Source organism: Trichosurus vulpecula, chromosome 2, assembly GCF_011100635.1.
Source record: "Trichosurus vulpecula isolate mTriVul1 chromosome 2, mTriVul1.pri, whole genome shotgun sequence".
NCBI lineage: Eukaryota > Metazoa > Chordata > Mammalia > Diprotodontia > Phalangeridae > Trichosurus > Trichosurus vulpecula.
This window is the reverse complement of record NC_050574.1, coordinates 52,231,864-52,252,040: the sequence shown is the minus strand read 5'-3', so window position 1 is coordinate 52,252,040 and position 20,177 is coordinate 52,231,864. Positions and strand designations below refer to the sequence as shown.

The window sequence follows — 20,177 nt, the reverse complement described above, 5'->3', positions numbered from 1 at the left end:
GAGTGGACAATAAAAGAAACTCCTTCCTCACAAAATTCTGTTAGTTACAAGAAACAACTAAAAATCAAAGACATACATAGAAGCTAAAGGAGAAGATGGAACAAAAGAGAGCATGCATCAGGTTAAACCAAAAACCAAATGGGGGGAATTATGTCATTTGACAAAGCAAATATATATTCACAATATCATTAGAGTCAAACAAGGACATTGTATTATGTTTGAAAGAACCTTAGACAGAAACCAACATGGATATTAAATTTATGTGCACTAAGTCATGTGGCATTTGAATTCATAAAGGAAAAATTAATTGTATTAAAAACCCACTAATAATAACAGTAACAGTAGATTTTCCTGTTCCTTTCTCAGAGCTGTATAAATCTAAGAAAGATAGAAGGAAAAATACTGTATAAAAGGAACAATTTATAGCTAAAAGATTTATACCATTTTCTACATGGAATCTGTATTTCTGAGTACTACATGGCATTTTTTACAAGAAAGCAAAGAAAGACAATTCCACTAGATGTGGTACTGAAAACATCATTTACAGACCATAATGCAATAAGCATAGTAATCAACCCAGGAAGCACAACCAAAAAACACAGGGGCCAAACTGAGGCAATCACAAATCCTCAATAACAGATGGCTCAGAGAACAAATCATGTAGTCAATAATTATAGAAGATGATGTGATGAGACCACACACCAAAATGTCCTAGATGCATTTCTTGGATGATTAAGGAACCGGAAATAGAAAGAATTGGGCATGTTTCTCACCTATTCATAGGACCTTTAAAAAAACAGATCATGTTTGCACATGTATAACCTATGTCAAATTGCTTACTGACTCAGGGAAGAGGGAGGGAAGGAAGGAAATAAAATATTTGGAATGCAAAAAAATTTTTTTTAGTATTTTATTTTTCCAATTTCTTGTAAAGATAGTTTTCTACATTCATTTTTTAAAAAGATTTTGAGTTCCAAATTTTTTGTCTCCTTCTCCCATACCCCCTCCCACGATGGCAAGAAATCTGATATAGGTTATACATGCACAATCATAAAAGCATATTTCCTCATTAGTCATATTGAGAAAGAAGAAACAAGAGGGAAAAGCCACACACACAAGAAAACGGGAGGATAGTATTCTTTGATCTGCATTCAGACTCCATAGTTCTTTCTCTGGGTGTGGATAGCATTTTCTGTCATGAGTCCTGTGGAATTGGCTTGGATCATCATATTGCCAAGAAGATCTCAGTCTACCATAACTGATCATTGCCTAATGTGGCTGTTACTATGCAACTCAAAATTTAAAAAAAGGAATGTTATAAATTCCTTTTACATATTATTGGGGAAAAATAAAATATTATTTTAAAAAGCTGATCACATGGTAGTGCATAAAAATCCTACAAACAAATGGAGAATATTTAAATATAACCCACAATCAGCACAATACAATAAAGATCAAACTTAAATGGAGACCAAATAATCTAACTCTAAAGAAAAAAAAGATAATTTCATAAAACAAAAGGTCAATAATGAAAAAGCATAATAAAATTTTGAGTTGAAGCCAAACAAGATATTTGGGAGAAATCTATAAACATTGCTATTGACAAAAGGAAGAATAGATCAGTAAATTGGCCATGCCACAATGACAACAGAAATCTAGAAGAGCCCAATTAAATTCTGAAAACTGAACAGAAACAAAATTGTTTTAAAAACCTATTGAATTGTTAAATAAAACTAGGAACTTGTTTAGGAAAAAATTAATAAGTATAGATAAGTGATTGCTAAAAAAAGTCAAATTTCTGTATCAAAAATGAAAGAAAAGAGAAATAAAAGAAAGTGTCAGAACCTCTTCTATTCATTCATATGTCAACAGATAACTTAAAGGGAATGGATGGATATTTACAAAAGTCTGTAATACCTAAATTAACAGACTAAGAAATAGGAAATTCAAATGACACAATCCCAGAAAAAGAAAATTGAATAAACCGAAAAGTAAATTACAAAGGAAAGATCCCCAGGACCACAGGATTTTAAAAGTGAAATCTATGAAACATAAAAAGGATAACTTATTCTAATGTTATATCAAGTATTTGCAAAAATGGGGAGAAAAAGGACCCTGCCAAACTCCTTCCATGAGAGACCTGATGATCCCGATGCCTAAACCAGAGAGAGAGAAAAAAGAAAAATAAAAGAACTATAGACCAACATCTCCAATAGAAAATGATTCAAATATGTTGAATAAAATGTTAGAAATGAGTCTTCAGCAACATATTAAAAACATTATATAACATGATCCTATTGGATTTATAGCATATATGCAGGTTTGATAGAAAGGAAACTAAAAACTTAATAGATCTTACTAATAAGAAAAAATAAAATCACATCATTACACTAAGATACAGAAAAGACTTTTGACAAAATAGTATCATTTGATGTTCAAAAAATATTTTTAAAAAGCAGAGGAATAAATGAAATTTACTGTCAGTTATAAATAACTATTGAAAACCAAGAGCAAAGATTATCAGTGTTGTGATTAGAATTTAACAAAAGGATAAACTGAGGCAGATCTCTGAACAAGATAACATTTATTAGCAGGGGTATGCCACCTGTCAATTAATGGGTCAGTGGATTGACTTCATTAATGCCAAAGACCTGAAGAAAAGTATTGTTCCTTTTATATAGGTTTTGGGGAGTACAGAACAAAGAACAAAACAGGATAGATGACATCATGTGATTAAAAGTAATATGATTGGCTGCAGAGATGGGGCTCAGGGAACAGGATGATTGGTTGGAAGTTTGGTAATGGGGACTAGTAATGACCCCACCCCCTTCTCACACAAGACTAAAAGGTGCTTATTGTCTGAGTGCAGGTGGGAGAAAGTGGCTCAGACTTCTGCACAGCAAACTGGACATCCTTGAAGAATAGCTAGGTGGAGTAAAGACATCAGGCCCAAACTCCTTTTCTGTTCATACACCTTTTCTAAAACCAGTTAAATTCTTTAAGTGAGAGAGTGGATTTTTCCAATTTAACCTACTTGCAGGCCAGTTGTATTCTGAACCAAGTTCAGAGACAAAGAAACATGACCTAAACAGTTGCAGGACAAAGTCAATTACTTGCAAATAGGGTCAACACATAAATTAAACCAGATGGGTTTTAATCTTTTCATCAGTAATGGAGAAGTACTAGAATCCATTCCAGTAAAATCAGGAATAAAGCAAAGGTGTCCATTGTTACCATCATATCTGACACAATTCTGGATATGCTGGTTATAGCAATGATATATGAAAATAAATGGAGGGGATAAGGATAAGCAAAGAAAACCTAAAGTTATTAATTTTTTGCAGATTATCTCATGTTTCACTTACAAAATCCTAGAGACTCAACTAAAAAATTCACTGAAACAATTATTTCAGCAAAGAGAGCAGGACATAAAATTAACCCACTTAAATAATCAGATTTTCTGCATATTATTAAGCAAACTCATCAGACGGAGACAGAGAGATTCCATTCATTTTGGTTGTAGAATTTATAAAATATTTAGAAGTCCACCTACCAAGGAAGAAAGAGAATTATAAAAATATAACAACAAACCCCTCTTTACAGAAATACAGACCTGAAAAGTCGGAAAGCTATTAATTGTTTGTGGTTCAACCTGCCAATATAATAAAAATGGCAATATTATCAAGTTAATTAAGCTGTTTATTACCATTTCAATCATTTGGTTAATTTATAGAATGATACAAAATAATAACAAAATTCATTTGAAAGAACACAAACATATTATTTTCATATCTCAGAAGTTAAAAAAGTAGGGATGGGAAAGAAGTAGCATTTTCAGATGATAACTATACTATAAAGCAATACTCGAAAAATTATTTGCTGCTAGCTAAAAAGAAATAGAAAACTCATTAGTGGAATAGATTACACAAATAAAACCTAGATGAACATAGGAATAGTTAAACCCAAGTATCCAAAGGACTGAATTAAGGACTTGCTTTTTGAAAAAAACTGCAGGTAAAACTGGACAGCAAGTTGGCAGAAATGCATTTTAGATCAGCGTATCACACCATATACCAGAATTTCCTTCAAATGGAAACAGAATCTGCTGTGATGTGCAAATCAACTGAGATAAAGAAAAATAATTAAATTTGTTGACATTCAATAAACTTCAAGATTTTTTACATCTTTGAAGACTTTAACTATGTATGATGCCATTCTTCTGCATGTTTTACATGATTTAGCACTGAATTGACCAGATTTTTGACACATTTTTTAATTCTTCATCTTGAAAGTACACTTGTATCACATTGTATATGAAGTGTAGTTTGGATGAACAGCACATTTTTCCCAAGTTTAGCTTTGCTGATAGACAACCCATGGATTTTCATTGGGGATTTAAATCAGGTGAGCTTCCAGGTCACTGAAGAATGCTTATGAGGTATTTTGCAGCTTTTCTGCCTCACACATTTAGGAGCTGTGTGATCCTAAGCATGTCACCTAAACTCTCTATCAGTTTCCTTATCTGTAAAATGGGAATTAAAATGTTACCTACCTCACAGAGTTGTTGTGAGGACCAAAGGAGATAATGTATATGTAAAGCACTTTGAAAATTTTAAGACACTTTAAAAATATTCTTCCAAAGGCCTGAATTGGCTTCAGCCATTCCTTTTATAGTGGTCCTCTCCTCATAGTATGAGTCCTTCACAGACTGGTAAGAGACAAAGCTGTCAGAGGAAAGGCCTTGGACCCTTTCCCTGCAAGGCCAACATCCATCCACATGAACATGGACCTTGATGCTTTGTCTTAGTGTTTGTTTTCTTTTAGGTGAAGGAGATGAATCTAGAGGCTCTGACTTTGTGGGTATGGAAAAATCAGGAGACCAAGCCTCCAGGAATCTGGAGTCGAGGAGTGGGAGTCCATGCCAGTTTTTACAGCCAGTCTACTACTGATGTCCTGAGAGTCAAGGAATGGCCTTCAGGTTCCAATGGTGCCTGAAACAAAAAAAACATCCTTCAGTTAAGCCTCGTCTAGATGGGAACTTGATGTGACCAACACTGTGTAAAAATTCTTCATGACATGACACAGAAATTATAACAACATTGTAGAAATTGTATTGTATCACAAACAAATTAGAGAAGCACCGAAGGAGATTCTTTTCATACCACCATGGATAGGGTGACCAAACAGTGGATAGAGAGACAGATGAAAAGGAAAATTTTGATCACATTAAATTGAAAAGGTCTTATATAAATATATAAATTAAATTAAAAAGTAAAAAAGAAAAAGTTTTACATAAAAAACCCAATGAAACCAAAATTAAAAGGAAAAGAGAAACTGAGAGAAAATTATAGCAAGTTTTGCTGATAGAAATTTCATTTCTCAAATGTATAGAGAACTGAGCTAAACTGAGAAGTTGATGAATTATTCTCCAATTGGTAAATGGCTAAAAGGTATGCATAGGCAGTTTTCAGAAGGAGAAATCAATGCTATCAATAAACATATGAAAACTAAATTCTCTAAATCACTAAAAATGAGAGAAATGCAAATTAAAACAACTCTGAGTTACCACCTCATGTCTATCAGATTGGCTAATATAACAGAAAAGAAAAATGACAGATGCTGGTGGGGCTGTGGAAAAATAGGTACACGATTACACTCTTGGTGGAGCTGTGAACTGGTCCAACCATTCTGGAAACAATTGGGAACTCTGCCCAAAGGACTATAAAACTGTGTATCCCTCAGACTCAGCAATATTACTTCTAGGTTTGTATCACAAGGAGATCAAATTAAAAGGAAGAGGACCCCTATGTGCAACAATATTTATGGTAGTTCTTTTTGTCATGTAAAGAATTGGAAATTGATGGGATGCCCATCAATTGGTAAAGGGCTAAACAAGATGTGGTATATGATTGTAATGGAATACTATTGTTCCATAAGAAATGATGAGCAGGTGGATTTCAGAAAAATCTGGAAAGACTTACACGAACTGATGCTGAGTGAAGTAAGCAAAACCAAGACAACATTGTATGCAGTGACAGCACCATTTTGCAATGACTGACTTTGTTAGACTTAACTGTTCTCAGCAATACAAAGACCTAAGACAATTCCAAAAGACTCATGATGGAAAACACTATCCACATCCAGAGGAAGAATTACAGAGTCTGAATGCAGGTCGAAGCATACTACATTCTCTTTTTGTTTGTTCATTTTTTCTTTCTTTTGGTTTTTCCCTTGAAATCTTATAAAAGTGAATGTTGAAAACTAAAAATATATAAATAAAGCAAAATATAAAAAATGAAAAATACAATTTTGATTACATTAAATTAAAAATGTTTTGTGTAAACTAAACCAAGGAAACCAAAATTAAAAGGAAAGCAGGACCTGGGAGAAAAATTGCAGCAAGTATTGCTGATAAAAATCTCATTCCTCAAATATATAGAGAACTGAGCTAAACTGATAAGATAATAAATCATTTTCCAATTGGCAAATAGCAAAAGGGTATGAATAGGTGGTTTTCAGAAGATGTAACCAAAGCTATCAATAAACATATGAAAACAAAATGCTCTAAATCACTATTAATTAAAGAAACAAAAATTAAAAGAACTTTGATATACCACCTCACACCTATCAGATTAAAAAAAGGACAATTGTTGGAAGGGCTATGGAAAGACAGGCACACTGATATACTACTATTGGAGCTGGGAATTGATTCAACTGTTCTGGAAAGCAGTTTGGAACTATGCCCCAAAAGTTACTTAAATGTGAATACCCTGTACCCTAAAATGATCAAAGACCAAAGGAAAGGACCCATATGTAGAAAGGTGTTTACAATGGAACTTTGTTTTAATAAGGGGAATGGCCCTCAACTGGGGAATGGCTGAACATAATATCATATATGAATATAGTGGAATATTATTGTGCCCTAAGGAAAAAAGAAAGTGTTAGATTCAGAGAAATCTGGGAACACTCCTATGAACTGAGGCAAACTGAAGCAAGGAGAACCAGGAAAATAATTTATACAATGACAAGATTGTAAAGGGGAACAACTTGGAAAGACTTAAGAACTCTGAGCAATTCAATGAGCAACCACCATTCCAGCACTATGATAGAACCTGCTTCCCACCTTCTGATAGAGAAGTGATGGACTTCAGAGGGGAAGGAAGCATACATTTTCTGACAAGGCCAATATATGGATCTTTTCTTTTTGACTATATTTATTGTTAGGAGGTAGTGAATAGGGAATGTTGTTTAGATTCTTTTTTGGGGGGTGGGGTGAAGTGGAGGAGGTGGAGGGGGAGTTATGAGTGAAGAAGAGAGTAATAGTGGTTCCCTAAATAATGAAACATTTGCAGTATACGGAGAAGAAAGCAGATGGAAATAGAGCTACCGATAAATAGAACAAGATTCGAATTGTCCTGTTAAATGTATTCTATATTTAAAAACAATAAGCCCTACATAATTGAAATTTGTGGTTTCACATGTACTTCTCTTTTTCTGTTCTTTTTCTGTAGATATGATCATGTTTGTTGATGTTTGTCAAGTTCATAATAATTTTAAAAGATTTTACCTCGCGGTTTTCCGGGTTTTCGATCGATACCAGGTATCGCCACACCACCAATATCTCCCACTGCACCGGAGCCTCCCTCCACTGATCGTTATAGGCATATTCACTAATTCCCTGCTTGGCTGATGGAAGGGAGGGGAGCAATGGTGGTGACTGGACAGGAGTCTCAGGACTCCCGGGTCCGCAGAACTGCTCTCCCACACCTGCCAGATTACTGGGTGCTTTCCAGGGGGATGAATGATAACCCAGCCGGGAAGCTTCAGTCCTTCCCTGCGCCTCCCTGCCCAGGGCTCTGTGTGACTCCAAGCTGGGAGCGGGACAAACAAGACCTAGGTTGGAATCCAAGCTCAGTTCGACCCCGGACAAATCGCTTTCCATCCCTGAGCCTCAGTTTCCTCATCTGAAAAAGGAGAATGTTGGACTAGAGGTTCGCTAAAAGTTGCTGCCAACTCCAGGTGCCGGGATGCTGGAGAGGGCCCCGGGGTGGGAGGGGGACGGTTGCACGCACCGCCCAGTCCCAGTGCCTTCCGCCGGGACCACGGCAGTCCAAAGGGAAGCCGAGCATGGTCCTGGAGGGGGAAAGGCTTCCACCTCCCCTGGCCGGGCAACGCATGTTGCGGGCGGTCCCTGAGGGTCCTCCCTTCCCGCCTCCTGGGTGACGTAACGTGGCGGGAGCGGGGCCAAGTCTGTATTGCGGCCCCCGGGTCCCCGCCACCCGGCTTCGTGCATCTTGAACCCCACGCCACCCCACACCTGGCAGGTGGGTCCTGAAGCCGGGCAGCCTCGACCCTCCCTGACGTCGCAGTCTGGGGAGTGCACCCTGGAGCTCTTGACCCTGACACCGGACTCCGAGGCCGGTGCACCCCGCACCTCCTCATCTGGGACTTGCATCCTCAGTCCCCTTGACCTGGGTCCTCTATCCCCGCCCCTGCAGATCCTACCCCACCAATACATTGAATTTTGGGTCACCTAACGTCTTTGCGCCCTCAGCTTCCACCTAGCCAGTGGGTCCAGAGTCCACGCAGCCTAATCTCTGAGACATGCTGCCGCCTCACCTGCACAGTGTGCTTAATCTCGGGCCTCTCCCGCCTCTCCAAAATAACTTTGCCCTCAGTCAATCTGCTGGTTTCTAAACACTCCGACTTCACCTGGCCCCTGCCTGGTGTCTTTGAGAGGGGCCCTGCTCTCGACGTGTCAGTGCCTTGACGGTCGGCCCCAAGAACTAAGTGGATTCTAATCCACATTAGTTGCTCTTTGGCTGGTAGCCTTCCTATGGGCTTCCTGCCCCCAAGCTTCTTCCCGAGTACTTCCTTCGAAGCCTGCCAGGCCGAGTTAAAGTTTCTTGCCAAGGGTAAGGAGAGGAGAAGTTGTTGAATATGGGTGGAGCTCTCCTGGCCGTTTAGTGCAAGTCAGGCCGAGGACTTTTTCAATTTTATCAGGGACTGTTCATAGACCAAGGACGTTGGGAGGCTGGGGTGGAGAGAGGGAAAGTGTGTACTGTTCTGTCTCCAGTTTGTGACGCTACTTAGGGCCTCCATTGGGGTAGGAGAGACTCAGGGAGAGTCTTCCCTTCTCTGAATGGGGCTTGGGGTGCCTTCCTGGGACATTGGACTGCTGGGCTGCCCTGGCCACCCCTGTTTCACTTCAGAAAACTGAATGAGCCCCATTTACGGCCTCAGTCCTTCAGTGGCTATTTTCACCCCAAACTCCTCCCTCCCTGAGTAGTTCTGTGATCCCCTGCCTTCTCAGATTTATAGAATGTAAGAGCTGGAAGAAACCTTAGAACTTAGATGGTTAGAGCTCAAATGAACCTTAGAAAGAAGAATGTCGGGACTCAGGGAACTTAGAGAATCTTTGTCTCAACTCCCTATTTTACAGAGAGGCAAGCTGAGGCCCAGGAACTGAAATGACTCCTCTAACACCACATAGTGAATGAGCTACAGGGATGGGACAGGACTTGCAGCCCAGGGGTTCTTTCTACCACATTGTCTCATTTCAGCATTCCCTATTTCTTCCCTGGTGTCCTGGAAGGAAGGAGGGTTTTGGGATTCAGTACTATGAGGGCAGCCAGGTGGTGCAGTGGATAGAGCACCAGGCCTGGAGTGGGGAAGACCTGAGTCACATCTGTCCTCAGACACTTCCTAGCTGTGTGACTCTGGGTAAATCACTTCACCCTGTTTGCCTCAGTTTCCCCATCTGTCAAATGAGTTGGAGAAGGACATTGCAAACTACTCCAGTATCTTGGCCAAGAAAACCTCAAATGAATTCATGAAGGCTCAGACACCACTGAAGGGAATGAGCACACACATTATAATTCAATATTCTATAGAGCTGGGTTCAAATCCCAGCACTGAAGTTCAATTGTGACCTTGAGAAAGACTTGAACCCTCTTAGTATAGAATCACCAATTTAGGGAAGGAAGGGACCTTAGAGGTCACCACATTCCAACTCTCTCCTTTTACAGATGAGGAAAATGAGACCCAAAAATGTTTTCCCCCCTCACCTATAAAGGGACAGGTTCAAGCTAAATGCCCTCTATAGGCCTTCCAGCTCTGAACTTGTGTTCCCATGATCCATGAATTCTCTTTGCAGCTTCTTGCTGATCAGGACCCTTTAAGCACCCTTCCTCTCCACCACCTCTTTCCCCACCCCCACCCCCCAATTGGGCTGGGCCCAGTCACCCAGATTGTAGCTGTAGCTGAAAGCAAAATTCCTATCAGCACCCAGTCTCCTTCCTGGCTCCTGAGAGAGGAAGGATGGAGCATGGAACTGAGTACAGGAAACCACCCAGGGGACTGGACTGCCTTCTGTGGGCTGCTGGGAATCAGGAAGACCTGAGTCCTAATCCAGTGTTGGACATTTACTACTTTATAACCCTGGGCAAGTGACTTAGTCCCTGCTTGCCTCAGTTTCCTCAACTGTTAAATGGAGATAATAAGAACACCTACCTCCCAGGGTGTTTGTGAGGATCACATGATGCAATATCTGTAAAGCTTCTGGCACACAGGAAGTACTTAATAATGCTTTGTGTCACACTAGGCAGGAGACTCCAGTGTGGAAGCTCAGTAACAGATGTGAGAAGTAAATTTAAAGTGACACTTTATTGAGTGGTTCAGATCAACCTGGAATTAAGCTTGGCCTTTGTCCTCTTCTCCTGACTCCCCTATCTCTAGGTCCCCTTCCCCTCACTCATAAGAACACCAGATCTAGAATTTGAGATTAGAGATCATTTGGTCCAACCAACCTCCTCCTTGTAGGGGCAAAGAAACAGATCCAGTGAAGTGACTTGCCCAAGGTCACAGAGCTAGTGAGCAATAAAATCCCTTCTTTGACAAATGAGGAAACTGAGGCCCACAGTGATTAAGTGATTTGCCAGAGGCTGCACAGGTCATCAGTAGCTCAGCCAGAATTTGTAGCTGAGCCCCGACTCCAAATTCTGAATTCTGTCCTCTCTCTCTCTCTCTCTCTCTCTCTCTCTCTCTCTCTCTCACACACACACACAGACACACAGACACACAGACACAGACACACACACACACACACACTGTCTTTCATGAAAGCCCAAGTCAGTTGACCTGGACAAGTCATTTTTCCTCTCTAGATTTTGGTATTCTCAATGGTAAGATAAGACATTTGGACTAGATCAGGGGCTCTTAACCCTGGGGTCCAGGGATAGTTTTCAAGGAACCTGTGATACAGGGCAATAAAATCCCATCTTTCTTTTCACTAACTTGTAACAGAAATTTAATATTAATTTCTTTCAGCTATTTAAAAACATTATTCTGAGAATGGGACCATGGGCTTTGCCAGATTGACATAGGGGTCCATGAAGGAAGGAAGGAAACAAGCAATGATTAAGTGCCTACTATGTGCCAAGGACTGTGTTAAGCACTTACAAACATTATTTCAGTCCTAGCAGGTGGGTGCTATCATTATTATGGTTCCCATATTACCCTTGGGGAAACTGAGACAGATAGCATTTCCAGGACCTGGTCAGAGTGACACAGCTAATACGTATCTGAGACAGAATCTGAGCTCAGCTCTTCCTGACTCCAGTCCCAGCAATTTATTCACTGCACCACCTAACTGCCTCTAAAAACTTACAGTAGATGGGAAGGCTCCCTGGGAAGGGGAGGAGGGATCCTGGGGAAAACTATGAGGATGTAATAAAAACAAGACATCAATAAAACCTTTGCAACAAACGTCAGCTCTTTGGATACAGGGCTCAGCAGAGGATTTTCTCTCTCTTGCTTAATCTCAGCCACTCCTACCACCTTCTGTCTCCACAAGTGAAAATTGCCACCAAGGCCAGTCCCTAGAATGGGAAGACCCTCAGTGCCAGCAGTGTCCGGTCCCAGTTGGAGGAGTACCTGAAGTGGCTGCAGTGCCCCCGAGTAGATCTGTTCTACTTGAATTTCCCAGATAAGAACACGCCCCTGGAGGAGACCTTTCAGGCCTGCAGTGAGCTACACAAGGAGGTAAGAACATTGGATGGCATAGAGGGACTTTTATGGTACAGAATGTGAGAGGAAGGAGGACCCTTAGAACACAGAATGTCAGAGCTGGGAGGGAACCTTAGAACACAGGATGTCAGAGCTGGGAGTGCCCTTAGAACCCAGAATGTCAGATCTGGAGAGGCCTTACAGCTTTCATCAATCATTCACAATTTTTTATTAACTACCTACTGTATGCCAGGCATTATGCTAGAGCTGGAGATGAATGAAACAGTCCCTACTCAGAAAGACATCCCACTTATACTTCCTCCCTCTTTCCTTTCCCTTTTTCCTTCTCTCCCTCCCTCTCTCCCCCTCCTTTTACCTACCTCCCTCTGTCCCTCCCCCATTTCCCTCTGTCTCTCTGTCTCTCTCTTTCTGCCTCTCCCTCTCTGCCTCCCTCACTATCTTTTCTCTCTCTTCATGTCCCTCTCTCCCCTTTCATCCTTCCCTGTTTCTCTCTTTCCCCCCTGCAATTAAGCTTGGCCTTTGTCCTCTTCTCCTGACTCCCCTATCTCTAGGTCCCCTCCCCCTCACTCATAAGAACACCAGAACTTACCTGCAGGGTAAGTTTGTAGAGCTGGGCCTCTCTAACTATGCCTCCTGGGAAGTAGTTGAAATCTGTACCCTCTGCAAGAAAAATGGCTGGGTCGTCCCCACTGTGTACCAGGTGAGCACCTGTCTGAGCCTGGGATGTTGCTGGGGCTCCTGAGGGGCCCTCCTTGGCCACTGGGTACACCTGGCCCCAGGGGTAGGAAGCCTTTCTGCCATCAAGGTCATAGAGAGTCACCCACTAGGATCTGGAGAGATCATTAGCCAGCCCCTCATTTTACAGGGGAGGAAATCCAGGACCAGAAGAGGGAGAGCCTGGCCCCAGTCACAAAGCTAGTAATGGCCAAACTGGGACATGGATCTAAGGCTCTGACTCCCAGTGCTTTGGGGCAGAAAGAATGCTGGCTTTGGAAACAGAAGACCTGGGTTCAAATCCTGACTCTGCTACTTCGTGGTGGACTTCTCTTCTTTGGGCCTCAGTTTCCTCACCTATTAAATAAATGAGTGGGATTGTCCCTCTAGCCATCGAGCTTTCCTTATAACCTCGCCTGACCTGGGCTCCTTTGGAGCCTTGTCCCTGACCTTCCCTGATTGTGCAGCCCTCCCTCCTCATAGGGCACGTATAATGCCATCACCAGGAAAGCAGAGACAGAGCTGTTGCCCTGCCTGTGTCCCTTTGGAAGGCGGTTCTTTGTCTACAATCCTTTGGCTGGTACAAGGAAAATGGGGGAGGGGACCGCAGAGTCTCTGGAATGGCATAGTAGAATGAGGACATGAGATGAAGAGATCTGGGTTCACATCAGGGCTTTGATACTTGCTAGCTGTGTATCCCTGGGCAAATTGCAGCCTCTCTGAGACCCTCTGGCCCAAGGTGGGAAATAATATTTACCCTGACCACCTCATAGAGTTACTGTGAGATGGCATTTTTTACAGATAAAGATCGCTCCATAAATCTAAATTTATTGTGGCTTCCCTTAGACCTACTAAGTCACTATTCTGAGCTCAGCTTGAAGGAGAGGGGGAGATAGAGACAGTGTCCAAGGATTATGGGGTGTCCCAGTGGGATCAGTTGCAAAAAAGAGACACTGATCGATACGTAAGGGATCTTTTGGGCCACGTAGTAGCTTAAAACTAGGACATTATCTATGTTTTCTTGTATTTTTATTTATTTTGTTAAATATTTCCCAATAACATTTCAGCCTAGTTTTGCAACTTTGCCCTAGAGGAACTAGTCTTCACCTCTCCCACCCCTCCCAATTTGGTCGCCCCCCACTCCCAGTGCTGGAATTACGAACCTATGAACCCTGGCCATCATCCCGGAATGGGGTGTGTCACTCTCCTGAGCCTTGCCCCACTCGCCATCCTGGTCACTTTTGCCACCAGAATGCTCCCTCCCGGCCATGTCTCTCATGTTGTTCCCATGGTTAGAAAGTAAACTTGATGAGGGCAGGGACTGTTTTTGCCTTTGGATCTGCATCTATAACCCTTACTCTGGATTGTTCTGCAATAATTTAATAATGTGTAGCACATGCTTTTTCATTGGTCCCACTTCTTCCTGGATTGCTGCCAAGTTGGAAAGCACAGGCCCCACCTCTTGTAGCCTTTTGCTAAGCTCTAAGCCCTCTGGGTATCCTTAGTCCTCTGTGGAATCCCTGAGATCTAACTGTCCATCCTTTCCACAGGTGGTCTGCTGACTGGCAAATACAAGTCACTCCCAGCTGCAGGTAATGCCTGAGATGCCCCAGGAACCCATCCCTTACCCTGAGTCTTGAGCTCTTTAGGAGGTTGGGCCCATTCCCAGCTTCTGCATTACTTTGAAGGTATGTCCTTTACTTCAGAGAAATGTCTCTGCTGGAGTTTTTCTGGCCCTTGATCCAATGGGATTTTTAGCAAAATTGGATAAATATTGTTTGAACATGACTGGTTAACAACCACTACAAAGTATACTTCCTGAAATCCAGAACTGGATAAGGGGTCCTTTTGTAACTTATACCATGTACACAAAAGCTATCCCTCGACATATGGGCTCAGCTTTCTCCATTCTGGATGGAAGAGGAAGGGAACAAACATTTACATGGCACCTACTGTGTGCCAAGCACTGTGCTGAGCGCTGTTCAAATATTCTCTCATTTGAACCTTACAATAACTCTTGGAGGTAGGTGGTCTTATTATCCTCATTCCACCTTTGGGGAAACTAAGGCAGACAGCAGAGGAGTGACTTGTCCAGGGTCACACAGCTACTCAGTACTAGGTCTTCCTGCTCTACGCACTGGGCCACGGGGCTGCTTTGGAATTACTTCTTATAATCTTCCCTGGGCCTTTCAATTCTTTCCATTTGTCTACACCTCCCTCCAACCATAATGTACAGTAGCTGGTCAGAGAGGACAGAGAGCTGGCCTCAGAGTCAGGAGGGCTTGAGTCCAAACCCACCTCAGGCCCTGTTATTGGGGTGGCCTTGAGCCACTTCTTCCTGTTGAAGCTCCAAAGAAGATTCCCCCACTATGGGCTGGAAGCTGCCTCCTTCTGGATTTGCACAAGAGTCCATGGGTGCCACAGGTACCACCTGCATTGTCTCCTTGTGGCTTCTCAATGGTTGCTTTGCCACCTCCTTGTGTGGCCATACTTTCACTTCTATCCAGCAAGCATCGCTGGGGTATTTGATGTGTGCCAGGCACTACACAAGGCCCTAAGAATTCAAACACACAAGTGAACAATATTCCTTGCCTTCCAGGAGGTGCATTCCTATGAGGGGGAGGATGCACACATAAGGAAAGATAGAATTATGTGCCCTTGAGAAAGCAGTCACAGTTAAGAGGAGCAGGGCAGGCTTCCAGGAGGAGGTGGCATTGGTGGTGAGCCTGGAAGGCAGCTGAGGAAGCTAGGAAGAGGAAGGGAGGACATTCCAGGTGTGGGACATGACCCAAGCAAAGGAGATGGAAATCAGGTTGAGAAATAAAAGACCATCCAGCTTGGTGGGAAGTATGGAATAATGAGAAATATGTGTGAAAGTTTGGGCCAGAACCTACTGAGCGTAAGCCTCCTTGGTCACATGCTGAAGCCTACTGCTGTCCACCTTTGTCTTACCATTGCCCTAGGGTTGGGGGGAAAGACCTACAAATGGGGGGGTCTTCCTACATTATGACCTACCATTGGTAACCCGGGAGCACCAGTCAGAATATTGGTGCTAATGAGATGATAGACTTTTGTGTCAGGGAGAGATACAAGAAGTAAGGTGATGCTTGCCTTCATGACTCTTCCAGTCATAAGGGCATGCAACGTGCACACTTAGCTAGCTTTCTTCCTCCTTTCCTGACAGGGTGCCCTTGGAGATGCTGTTATCCTGGGCATGAGCAGCCTGCAGCAGCTGTAGCAGAACCTGACAGCAGCAGAAGAGGACCCACTGGAGCCTGAGGTGGTGAAGGCCTTTGATGAGGCCTGGAACCTCGTTGCCCATGACTGTCCCAACTACTACTGGGAGGTCTAGCCTTGGGGGAGGACAGAAGCCCTCTCATTGATCCTGGCTGTCCCCATGCTGTCAGCCCCACCAGCCAGCCTTTGCCTTAACCTGCTGAAGGCTCAGCTCAGCCTTTCAGATTGTCCCTCTTCTCTCAATCCTTGGTTTTGTGTCCTCCCTTCTGGAGGTGAAAGCTCTGGCCTTCTGCCCTATTGTTCTTACTGTTGAGAAGGGTGAAGGCCAAGACCATCTCTGTCCTGTCCTGCTGGAATAAAAGCCAATGTTGTGCAAGAGAGTGGCCTGGACCAAATTATGAATGGGGCTCTTCTGGGGCCTGGAGTTTGTGAGTCCTTGGTGGGAAAGGGCCTAAGATAAAGATTGAGATGAAGCTTTCTCTACCTAGTGAAGGAACTGACCTCAATCAGGGAATTTCACACCTTATTCAATGGTCCCCCACCTGCATACACTGTAAACTGCTCTATAAATTACTAATTAATAGTTAGCTCCCTGGGGCTCAGGTACCTGAACTGTCCCCTAGGCCAGGGGTGGGGAATCTGTGGCCTCCAGGACACATGTAGCCTTCTAGGTCTTTGGGTGTGGCCTTTAGACTCAGTCCAAGTTTTCCATAATATTTTCTTAGGGGATTTGTTCTGTGAAGTTTGGATTCAGTCAAAGGGCTGTACATGTGGCCTTGAGGCTGCTGGTTCCCCACCCTGTTCTAGGCTTTATCTTGCTCACACGAGGAAGGTCCCATACAAACCTTAAAGTGCTACAGGAAAATGGCAGTAATTATAGCTGACATTCACATAGGGCATTGCTCAGTTTGCATTTCTGGTAGAATATGAGCTCCTTGAGGACAAGGACTGTCTCATTTTGGGGTTTCACAGGATCTTATCTGTACAACTGGAAGGGACCTCAGAAGCATCCAGTGCAGACTCCTTAGTTTTCTAATGAGGAAACCAAGGCCTGGAGAGGTAAAGTAATCAACCCAAATAAACATCATAGGTGAGATTTTTAACTCAGGTATTCCTACTACTGAGCCAGAACTCTTTCTGCACCTATGATAGGCCTAGTACATAGCAGGGGCTTAATAAATGCTTATTGATGGATTGTTAGAGGTGCATCATTTATTGTTGCTGTTCCGTCCAGAACTGGGATTTCATATTATAAAGGAATCTCAGAGTGGAATAGGCATTCCACCAATTCTGGGGACAAAATACGAACTAAAAAGTAGAAGGACAATAAATAACAAATGTTAAAAAACAAAGCTTATCAATTCTAAAGACAGAAATAGAAGAAATCATACACCTAACTGATGGATTTAAATGTGAATGGACTAAACATTCCAACAAAAAGAAAGAGGGTGTCAGAGTGTACAATAAAAGAAACACCTTCCTCCCAAAACACTGTTACTTGCAAGAAACAACTAAAAATCAAAGACATACATAGAAGCTAAATGAGAAGATGGAACAAAAGAGAGTATGCATCAAGTCCAGCCAAAAAGCAAATGGGGGAAATTATGTTATTTGACAAAGCAAATATATATATTCACAATGTCATGAGAGTTAAACAAGGACATTATATTATGCTTAAAAGAACCTTACACAGCAAACCTACATGGATATTAAATTTATGTGCAATAAGTCATGTAGCATTTAAATTGATAAAGGAAAAATTAATTGTATTAAAAACCCACCAATAATAACACTAACAGTAGATTTTCCTGTTCCTTTGTCATAGCTGTATAAATCTAAGAAAGATAGAAGGAAAAATACTGTATAAACAGAACAATTTATAGCTAAAAGATTTATAGTACTTTCTACATGGTACCTCTATTTCTGTGTAGTACACGGCATTTTTTACAAGAAAGCAAAGAAAGAAAATTCCACTACATGTAGTACTGAAAACATCATTTACAGACCATAATGCAATAAGCATAGTAATAAACCCAGGAAGCACAACCAAAAAACACAGAGGCCAGACTGAGGCAATAAGAAATCCTCAATAACAGATGGCTCAGAGAACAAATCACATAGTCAATAATTATAGAAGACAATGTGATGAGACCACACACCAAAATGTCTTAGATGCATTTCTTGGATGATTAAGGAACTGGAAATAGAAAGAAATAGGCATGTTTCTCACCTATTTATAGGATCTTTAAAAAAACAGATCATGTTTGCACATGTATAACCTATGTCAAATTGCTTACTGTCTCAGGGAAGAGGGAGGGAAGAAAGGAAATAAAATATTTGGAACGGAAAAAAATTTTATTAGTATTTTATTTTTCCAATTACTTGTAAAGATAGTTTTCTACATTCATTTTTTTTTAAGATTTTGAGTTCCAAATTTTTGTCTCTTCCTCCCATCCCCCCTCCCACGATGGCAATAAATCTGATATAGGATATACAGCCACAATCATATAAGCGTATTTCCAAGTTAGTCATGTTGTGAAAGAAGAAACAACAAAAGGAAAAAGCCACACACACACCACACACACACACACACACACACAGAAAAAGGGAGGATAGTATGCATTGATCTGCATTCAGACTCCATAGTTCTTTCTCCGGGTGTGGATAGCATATTCTGTCACGAGTCCTATGGAATTGCCTTGGACCATTGTATTGTCAAGAAGATCTCAGTCTACCATAACTGATCATTGCATAATGTGGCTGTTACTGTGCAAATGAAATTTTAAAAAAGAATGTTATAAATTGCCTTTACATGTAATTCGGGAAAAAGTAAAACATTATTTTAAAAAACTGATCACATGGTAGTGCATAAAAATCTTACAAACAAATGGAGAATATTAAATATAACCTGCAATCACCACAATACAATAAAAAGTATAATCAATCATGGACCCTTAAAGTAAGAGATCAAACTTAAATGGAGACCAAATAATTTAATTCTAAAGAACAAAAATATTATTTCATAAAAGATAAGGCCAATAACGAAAAAGCATAATAAAACTCAGAGTTGAAGCCAAACAAGATATTTGGGAGAAATCTATAAACACTTCTATTGACAAAAGGAAGAACAGATCAGTAAATGGCCATGCCACAATAACAGCAGAAATCTCGAAAAGCCCAATTCAATTCTGAAAACTGAACAGAAACAAAATTTTTTTTAAAAACCTACTGAATTGTTAAATAAAACTAGGAACTTGCTTAGGAAAAATTAATAAATACAGATAAGTGATTGCTAAAAAAAAGTCAAATTTCCATATCAAAAATGAAAGAAAAGAGAAATAAAAGAAAGTATCAGAACCTCTTTTGTTCATTCACATATCAACAGATAACTTAAAGGGAATGAATGGATATTTACAAAAGTCTATAATACTTAAATTAACAGACTAAGAATTAGGAAATTCAAATGACCCACTCTCAGAAAAAGAAAATTGAATAAATTGGAAAGTAAATTCCAAAGGAAAGATCCCCAGGACCACAGGATTTTAAAAGTGAAATCTATGAAACATTAAAAGAATAATTACTTCTAATATTACATTGAGCATTTGCAAAAATGGGGAGAAAAAGGATCCTGCCAAACTCCTTCCATGAGAGGCCTGATGGTCCTGATGCGTAAACCAGAGAGAGAAAAAAAAGAAAAAGGAAAGAACTATAGACCAATGTCCCCAACAAATATTGATTTTAAAATATTGAATAAAATCTTAGCAAAGAGTCTTCAGCAACATATTAAAAACATTATATAACATGATCCTATTGTATTTATAGCATTTATGCAGGTTTGATACAAAGGAAATTGAAAGCATAATAGATCATATTAATAAGAAAAAATAAAATCGCGTCATGACACCAAGATACAGAAAAAGCTTTGGACAAAATAATATCATTTGATGTTCAAAAAATATTAAAAAGCATAGGAATAAATAAAATTTACTGTTCCTTATAAATAGTAACTATTGAAAACCAAGAGCAAAGATTATCAGAGTTGTGATTAGAATTTATAAAAGGGTAAACTGAGGCAGATCTCTGAACAAGATAACATTTATTAGCAGGGGTATGCCACCTGTCAAGAAATGGGGTCAGTGGATTGCCTTCCTTAATGCAAAAGACCTGAAGAAAAGTACTGTTACTTTTATATAGGTTTT

The 20,177-nt window shown here is 40.9% G+C and overlaps 1 pseudogene; it reads left to right on the top strand.

The window, feature by feature from the left end:
• The first annotated feature begins 8,836 nt into the window (after window positions 1-8,836).
• Window positions 8,837-15,979, top strand: LOC118836429 (annotated as a pseudogene).
• Window positions 15,980-20,177: the final 4,198 nt, after the last annotated feature.